Raw genomic sequence first — 8,269 nt, forward strand, 5'->3', positions numbered from 1 at the left:
ATCTTTTCTGCTTTGATCTCTGAAAGAAATCCATTGTGCTTCAAATAGAAATGAAACAGTATGTGATAAGCTGTGGGAATTTAGAATGTGAGTGTTTGTTTGCTATGCATTCATCTCAGAAGAACCTGGAATACGATGTAGTGATTTCGGCGGCGTCGGTTATGCCAAATATTGCAATCTAAGACAATAACTACCTTGACCTTCAGGTGTCGTTTCAGCAGATATATAACGCGCGCTTTGATTGGTTTATTTCTACGAAGGTTTATGCCCGGCTTGCAGCTGGAAATACACTAGAGATTATAATAAACTCATTGACATCTTCAGATATTCCTGGGGAATTTATCAAGGTCTTTGGTACTCCTAATAAACAATTTAACAGCAATGACTACTTAAATACATACGACACAGAAAGGACGAAAAAAAAAAGGAAAAGAGAAGTAAAAACTACGCTGCTCGCTTGAATGACTTGATACTGAACTGAACCCACGGTATGAACTTGAGCTGGGAGTTTGTGTATAATCCGTCAGACCGAAAGGTCCGTATACACACAACTCAGTTCACCATTAGACCGTCTGCCCCATTTTCGCTACCGAAGAAAGAAAAATATCACCATATAGACACTACAGAAAAGCCTTAATCCTACCAGAGAGCTCGGGTCGAGAAAATCAGAAGCATTGTGTATTATCTTTTATGCTGCAGATTGATTAAAACTGATTGGACAGCAAAGGTGATTAGTCGAAATGGTTACACTAAGCCTCATGAACTGCTGAATCTACAGTTAAAGAATTTACAACGTGACAAATACATCTTTTTACAACTTAGGACGACAACTTTTTAAGTGCATTTAAAAATAATTTTCTGCTGTGTTGCTTGTCAGGCTGATAATCGAGTGGAAATTATCCAGCAAATTCAAAAGATGTTAAGTTTTCACCTCTTCGTTTTTCTCAACCAATTAAATCAAGTTTTCACAATTACTAACTAAGTTTTACTTGAAGGCGTTAATTACAAGTTACCAGAATGCAGATTAGCTTCGAATTGAAAAAACTGATTGGGAATGTTTAACATCAATTCAGTTCAATCGTCCAGAAAGAGCGGACTTGAAATGTTCCATGTGAAGCAACTTTTGTGGCGAGCATCTTTCATACCGATGTCGGAGGTGAGTAAATCACTTTACCTTTTGTTCTTCTTTTAGCTGTGGCAAGGTGTTGTTGGCTGTATTTATTTTTTGAAGGAATATCTTTGTTTTTATCAGGGAACAGAGCTAAAAGACTTTGTATCTTGTCATAGTGAGACGTAAAGAAAAAAGGCTCCATGCCGATGGGAACGAATAACTAGGAAACGGAAGACTCGATATGGTTCTTCCTTGTTTTGTAGACCAATCCTTGATTGTTTAAAAGAAGGCCTAAAGCTCTATTTTTTCCACAAATTAAATAAAGTTGCTGGTTGCTACAATTTTGATGACATTTAACTTGTGTGTTTTCGTTTAGCTTTGGAAGAAAGGTTCAAGATCAATTGATGTTGTTTTCTGTTTTGTAGCGTCAAGTAAATAACCCGATCAATAAATAACAAGAGGCATATGGTGGCAGTCCTACTCAGGTACTTTATCTTTCATCATTGCCCACTGTTTTCTTACGTAGGTCCCTAGTTCAAATTCTCCACCCTAACCCATCTGGATTTGTACTCGGTAATCCCGACTTCAACTCCTCGGCCGAGTCGGTTGTGTAAAGAGCCAACTAGGCAGCCTCCCACCAGCTGGAAGTCTTGATTAATAGTTTGTGTCCTATTTGACATAGGTGTTTAATTAGTTACAGTACTCCAATTTGCGGAGCAGTGCAAATACATTTGTCACTTAAATACTGCCCGATTTATTTATCTGTTGAAGGAGCGAACAAACGAACGAACGAACGAACGAACGAACGAACGAACGAACGAACGAACGAACGAACGAACAAACGAAGGAACGAACGAAAGAATGAATGGAAAGTAGATGGTCTACTTATAGTCAAAGATGAACATTAACTTGACAAATAATTATATGAAAAAGCATAATGCAAAGAGGTTTTGCTAAAGTACCAGTTGAATACGTTTGTCGCTACGACTTTCTTCCTTGTTTGCAACATACGTCTGCACGTATAGCTGATTTCTTACAAACTATGGTCTATCTTCATCTGTGTTAATACCATTTTATCTTCGTATTTTCCTGTTTGAATTCGTGATGAATAAAAGGTTTCCAGTAATCGTAGATTTTTCTTTACAGTTTTCGGACGTGCTGCTTCGTGGTATTCGCAACTTTGTTTGTTAAAAGGACAGTATCACGGCAATTTTGCTGTATTTTTGATCAAAGCAGTGCTAAAATTAGGACTAAACGAACGAACTAAATGGACAAACTAAAGTAACAAACCAAATGAACAAACTAAACGAAAGAATGACACTGCAAATACACAACAGAGAAACATGAACTGAGCCGCTGACAAAATCATGAATTTCGTGGTCAGCTTCCCACTGCTTCCGGCTCCCTTCTTCTTACTGACTAAGACTGACATTAAAATATTAGGCGGTGCCTGAGAAAGAAAAAAAATGCAAATTCTATTCGCCCTAAAACGTTTATACTTGCTAAAACGGCAAAGAACATGCACGAAAATATACAGTTTTTTCATCTGCAAAGAAATCCGTCCATGTTTTCAGTGAATAGCAAGTCTTTTGTTTGGACGTTTGTGTATCATTAGCTACAAACAACGAATGAGATTCAACTTCCCCGGGATATTTTGTCTTTTTGGGGAGCACTTTAGAAATTGTATTCATCATGTCAAGTTGTTTTTGCTCTTAAACACGCTTGTGCCGGAGATAAATCAACTTCTGCCGTTCAGTTGCCTTTTTGTTTGCGTTACGATAAATGCCATCGCTGACACTTCCTTCCTTGTCATCTGGTTCTTGCCTACATTCAGTCCTTTCTTTAGTCTTTCGTCTATTTAAGCAATATTGAGCTGCTATAGTCCATCCTACAACAGTGTTTTTGTTACAAGAAGTCTTCTTATTATAGTCTACAGGTATGGTTTATAACCTGAAAATTTTTCCTAGCTTCCTTTCGGCTGTTCTTGTTATACCAATTCTGTTCTATTTCTCTTCCTCCTTATTGTTTGATTTCCTGGTTGCTGTGAAGGATAATTCTCGCATTACGCTTTTTCTGGAATATATATGCCGCCGTTTTCCTGCTCTTTCAAGACTGGTTTCTTAACTTGTCGGCTTGATCAGTTTCTCAAGCAGTTTAAGGCCTTGGTCAAAGACTTTTACTGGTCACAAATAATTTATTAGTTACACTTCTAAAGACACAAATGACAATGGAACCAAATTTAGCACGCAATCAGGTTTTAACCTCCTTGACATTTTAAGGTAGATTGGACTTTTGACCATTTCCATTTTCCATTTATATTTTCTTTTCGAGGAAGACAATGCTAAACGTATCAAGGTAGATCATTTAAATTTGCATCGAAAACACTTTTATTGATCAAATACATGTAAAATTCCCCTAAATGTTTAACAAAATGATCACGTGACACGTCACGTGATCATACCGATTCAAAATAATAAGTTAAGGCAAGAGAACGAATTTGAGCTTGGTAAGAAAAACATAACAAAAGACATAGCTACACAACTATAATTCCCCTTCACATTCCTGACCCAGGCGATTGCCTCAGTCGTTGGTAGCTCTTTGTACGTATTTTGCCGTCATACTATATATGGGACCTGAAGAGGTAAATGCGAACTAGGATGTGCGTATTTTTTCACTGGAAAAATATTTCGGTCATTGGGACTGGAAATTACAAAAAAAAAGTGTTTTAAAAGTTTAAAATTTAAGGTGACTCTGACCCCTACTTATGTACAGAATTTTTTAAACTTTACCAAAAGTTGCGCCTTATCATGCTTCTCAAAATTTGATAATATAAAAAAATTCATGGTGCCGTTTTTGAATAATAAGCTGTAATTAAAGGTCCTTTTAGCTTGTCATGCTGTTGCTGTGGTAACCTATTGTGTCACAAAAATGATAACAGTGTTCACCAATGGGCTGTTTTTTCATACCATGATTGCAGCATCAAGTGATAAAGAATTGTTATAACGACGCATCAAAATCTAAGTGCTGGAAACTGCTTTGAGTCACCTTAAATCAGATTTGACCAAACTCAAAATAATATCAAGCAAACACCATGATCGTTAAACCTCTTCCTTGTGGGTTTGCGTAAATTAGTTAACATATGAATATCTAAAATAATCCTAATCTAAAAATCTGAAAAATCCTAAATCCAAATTCTTTACACCCATAAACACATAAAATATTGACTATTAAATGTTTGGATCAGTTTTCAACTAAGTCCACAGTTTCGAGGAAACTAAAATAATCCTTTTTTTATTACATAGACACGAGTATGTTTAATACTGAACTACACCACTGATAGAATTCGTACGAAACTACATGCGGGACCCGAATGTCGTATTTTCTATATCATCACTAGCGAAAATATTGATGATGTCATTTATCCTTTTTTCGCGCTTTGTACAATGAAAATGGCGAGTAACACTTTCATCTATATAATAAATAGAAAATTACACGGTGGCTTGAAGATATGAATTTTATTTTCTCGTGTTCAAAGCAGTATTTTACCCACTCACTGCGCTCGTTCGTAAAATTGTTTTTTCCACTCGAAAATAAGATGCATATCTACGCGCCGCCTTGTTCTATCTTGTTATATGATATATATTGCTCTTTTAGGACGTTCGCGCTAATTGTTTCTGCGCATCCTTACTGCGCACGCTAATTCACACGCCACGTCATGCATGAGCGCGCGCGCTAAGTAATAAAATGAACAATGATAGGGCAGATGACCATTGCTATAGCTTTGCTTGGATTTAACGATCTTGGACGTTCGATGACCCCTATTTTTCTTTCCAGAAACAGATTTTATTTGCAATTATCTCCCCATTGTCCAAAAATGAACAAAAAATCAATGTGGGAAGTTAAAAAAATTTCAAGATTTCTGTCCACGGGACATCGAATCCTGCCATCTTGCGGCTGCAAGGCGTGTGAAACTATGGTCGCTAAATGTGAACTTGTTCTTTAAGGAACCTCACTAGTTGACTAAATTCACTTAATAGGTCCAATTAAACAATATTTAGCAGAGAACATTTCACTTCAAAGTTCTAATTGCAATATTTTTGGGCTTACAGACTCTGTGGCCTTATTCGCTAACGAAGCCCAATTTTTTCAGATTTAGGGTGTTCCTCTGACATAACTAACTCATCATCTCACAGTAATAAAAGTCTCAGTAAAAATCAATGTTGGGAAATTTTCGCGTGAACGTCCTTAATGCTGGGACCCGTTTTAATAGGTACCCAGACGTTCCCTGCATTGTTTTCTATGGATAGCTTTTGACAAAGAGATTATATGAAGTCTGTTTTTCAAGGGGTGCATTTGCAAAATCATTTCATAGTCTTTGTTTGTATGGTGTCAACTGACGATAACAAACGATCTGCAATAGCGAATTACTCTCAGAAGCAACAAAAATTGTAATTACGCGATTGCTACCAGCTGAGTTACTGTGTTTTACAGTCGGACGTTTACTGAAGTTTGACTATAGAGTTTAATTCTGGTATCAAAGTTGCACAGCTATGAAGTTTTGAGAGGACAAAGTTAATCTGTTACTTTCTGTGGTGCAGAAAATCCGCTTTGCCATATTAACAAATTTTCAATTACAAATCAAAATCAAAATTTTCACCGAGCGCGCCTGGAAACGACAATGCAGCGGACTTCACGGGGGTCCCACACGGGGTCACATCCGAGTTCTTCCTTTTTTGGGGCGTACCTGTGTTTATGTTTCAAGACAGGTTCTGTAGTATGTCTCCTCACTTTTACCCTCTTCTCTCTGTTACGGAGACCTCATACACACCCTTGTGATAATCATATACATTTAGCGAACGTTACTTGTAATTATTGATTTGGTCGAATTATCAAGGGCATTGACAGGCATTGTAATGTATATTTATATACTTTTCTTATCTAAGCTTTGTGAATGATAATTTCATTCACAAACAGAAAAAGTTGTCAATAAGATTAACTCCCTGACTGTAATTTGCAGTCGCACTCAGCCGCTAACTATATACTAGTGTCAATCGACTTTGCTTCGCTGATACAAGCACGGCTGTTGGCGCTTTTAGCGGTGTGAATGTAATCCAGTTGTGTTATCTCAAGGTTAGTTCTAGCTGCTTTCAATTTTGCTTCTATTAAATGTCTTATACTGTTTGTGGACAGCACATTGTCACACGACACTGTCTGGTAGGTAGCTGGGAGCTGATCGGTATCAATTGCGGATTAAGGCAATGGTATTATCCTCGGTTTTCGAAACGTTAGCTGGGCGTAGGCTTTGCCACGTCGGCGTGTCCCGTGCATTCGGAATGCTAAGAATATTTCGTGCAATTTCAGATGAAAAACCCTTTTGATGTGTCATAAATTATCCATCCAATAGACCTGCTGTTTTGTTGAGAAATGCACACTTACTCAGTGATGTTCATACTGTGTTGCCGAAACCGCTTTTCGAGTGAAACCTAGCAACTAACTACCTGGGAGGTCTGCAAAATGTGTTTACTGTTCGTTAAGTTGGTACATGTATAACGGATTATACCCGGATTAGCGAACAATACTCCAATAAAATTTTCTTTGAGAATACGATTAAAGTCCTTTATGGGTACGAATTTTCTCTTGTTCTAAACAACATTGCCCAGATGTTGAAATATATCAAACTATTTTATCTCAATCATTTTGTTTCGGCAATGTACGTATGGTCGATACTAAGTGATATCTTGATTGCCAATCAGCGTTGAAAGAGTCGTTTAGTCATGAAGCAGCAACAAAATCCCAAAAGAATTATATGCATTAAAATACTTTTGTTTGAGAAATGGAGCTTTTCACTGGTGAGTACGGTTGTGATATCGACTATTATTTCTCCGGTAGTCCGAGCAATATGTTAAGTGTGCCGTTTAAGTACTCTCTGGTATTTAGGCGAATAAACATTTCAAGACCACAGAGTTATTAGGCCCAGGCCATCAAATGGCTTCACTTGGTTATTTTCTGTCTTTGAAATTCGGACTCAAAAGTTGAAACATTTAATTGTAAACTGGATTGAAGAGACATACTCCAGAGTAATATTGGTCTATGACTCCATGAAACGTATAAGATTATCATGGACTCATGGATTACAATAGAATCAGTGACTCTTTAATTGAACTCATTACTTAGCTGTGTAATGACGGCTGTCGGCTTGAGCAGCTTACTTATTTAGATTAACAATCAGCCTCTTGTTCACTGTATTATTCAAGTATTGCATTATTTACTCCCAGAAATATTACTTTTTATGCACTCGTTACATTGCTATTGTGCAGCTTGTTTTGGCGAAAATGTAATTAACCTTTCAGAAGACCAACAAAAAACGATTTGTAGACCGGCTGGTTAATACGGCTTTGCGAGAAGAGTTAAGGCTACCGTGGTAAACATTGGCAGATCCTGACCTTGACTGAGCTAAGGTTTTGCTTGCCCCGCCGGCTTTTCTGCTTTCCGCAATTTTTGTTTTTAACCAAAATAAAGGGGGGGGGGGGGGGGCGGGCCCTCCGGGTCCCTCCCCTAGATCCACCAGTTTTGCTATGTTCTTGACCTAAGATACTAGGACTTAGATATCCCCATGGATGATACTTTAGCAATAAGTAAGCGACAGAAACTTTCTGGTTCTTGGTAGCCAGCCACAAGTTGTGTGACGATTTTTGGATAAATTGCATAAATGAATTATCATTGATCTTTTTCTCATAATTTATTATTGTTTTCGGAGAAACGGGTCCTCATCCAAAAAGGACTATATGAATCCAGCTTTCTTACACCACGGTTAATAATTTTTTTGAGATCAGCCAATTATAAAAGCCAACGGTCAATATTAGTGCTTATATAATGCACGAAAGAACAAAACGAGTCAATTTCCGCGGTATAACTGATTATATTGCTAATCCTCATGGCAGCCAAAAGCGACACGCCAGCGAAGATAACTGGATCTTTTCTAGATCTGCCGAGTTGGCAGTGAAAATCTTGAAATGTAATTAAAAAAAGGAATCCTCTTGTCAAAGAGAAACGATTAAGGCAGAAATAAGAAATTTTGCCTTTATTAGAAGTTTTAATTGACATTATTCGCTCAGTAGAGCTTTTCCATGCAAGCTAATTACAATATGACTTTTCACA

The sequence above is a fragment of the Orbicella franksi genome, chromosome 4 (genome assembly GCF_964199315.1).
Source record: "Orbicella franksi chromosome 4, jaOrbFran1.1, whole genome shotgun sequence".
Classification (NCBI taxonomy): Eukaryota; Metazoa; Cnidaria; class Anthozoa; order Scleractinia; family Merulinidae; genus Orbicella; species Orbicella franksi.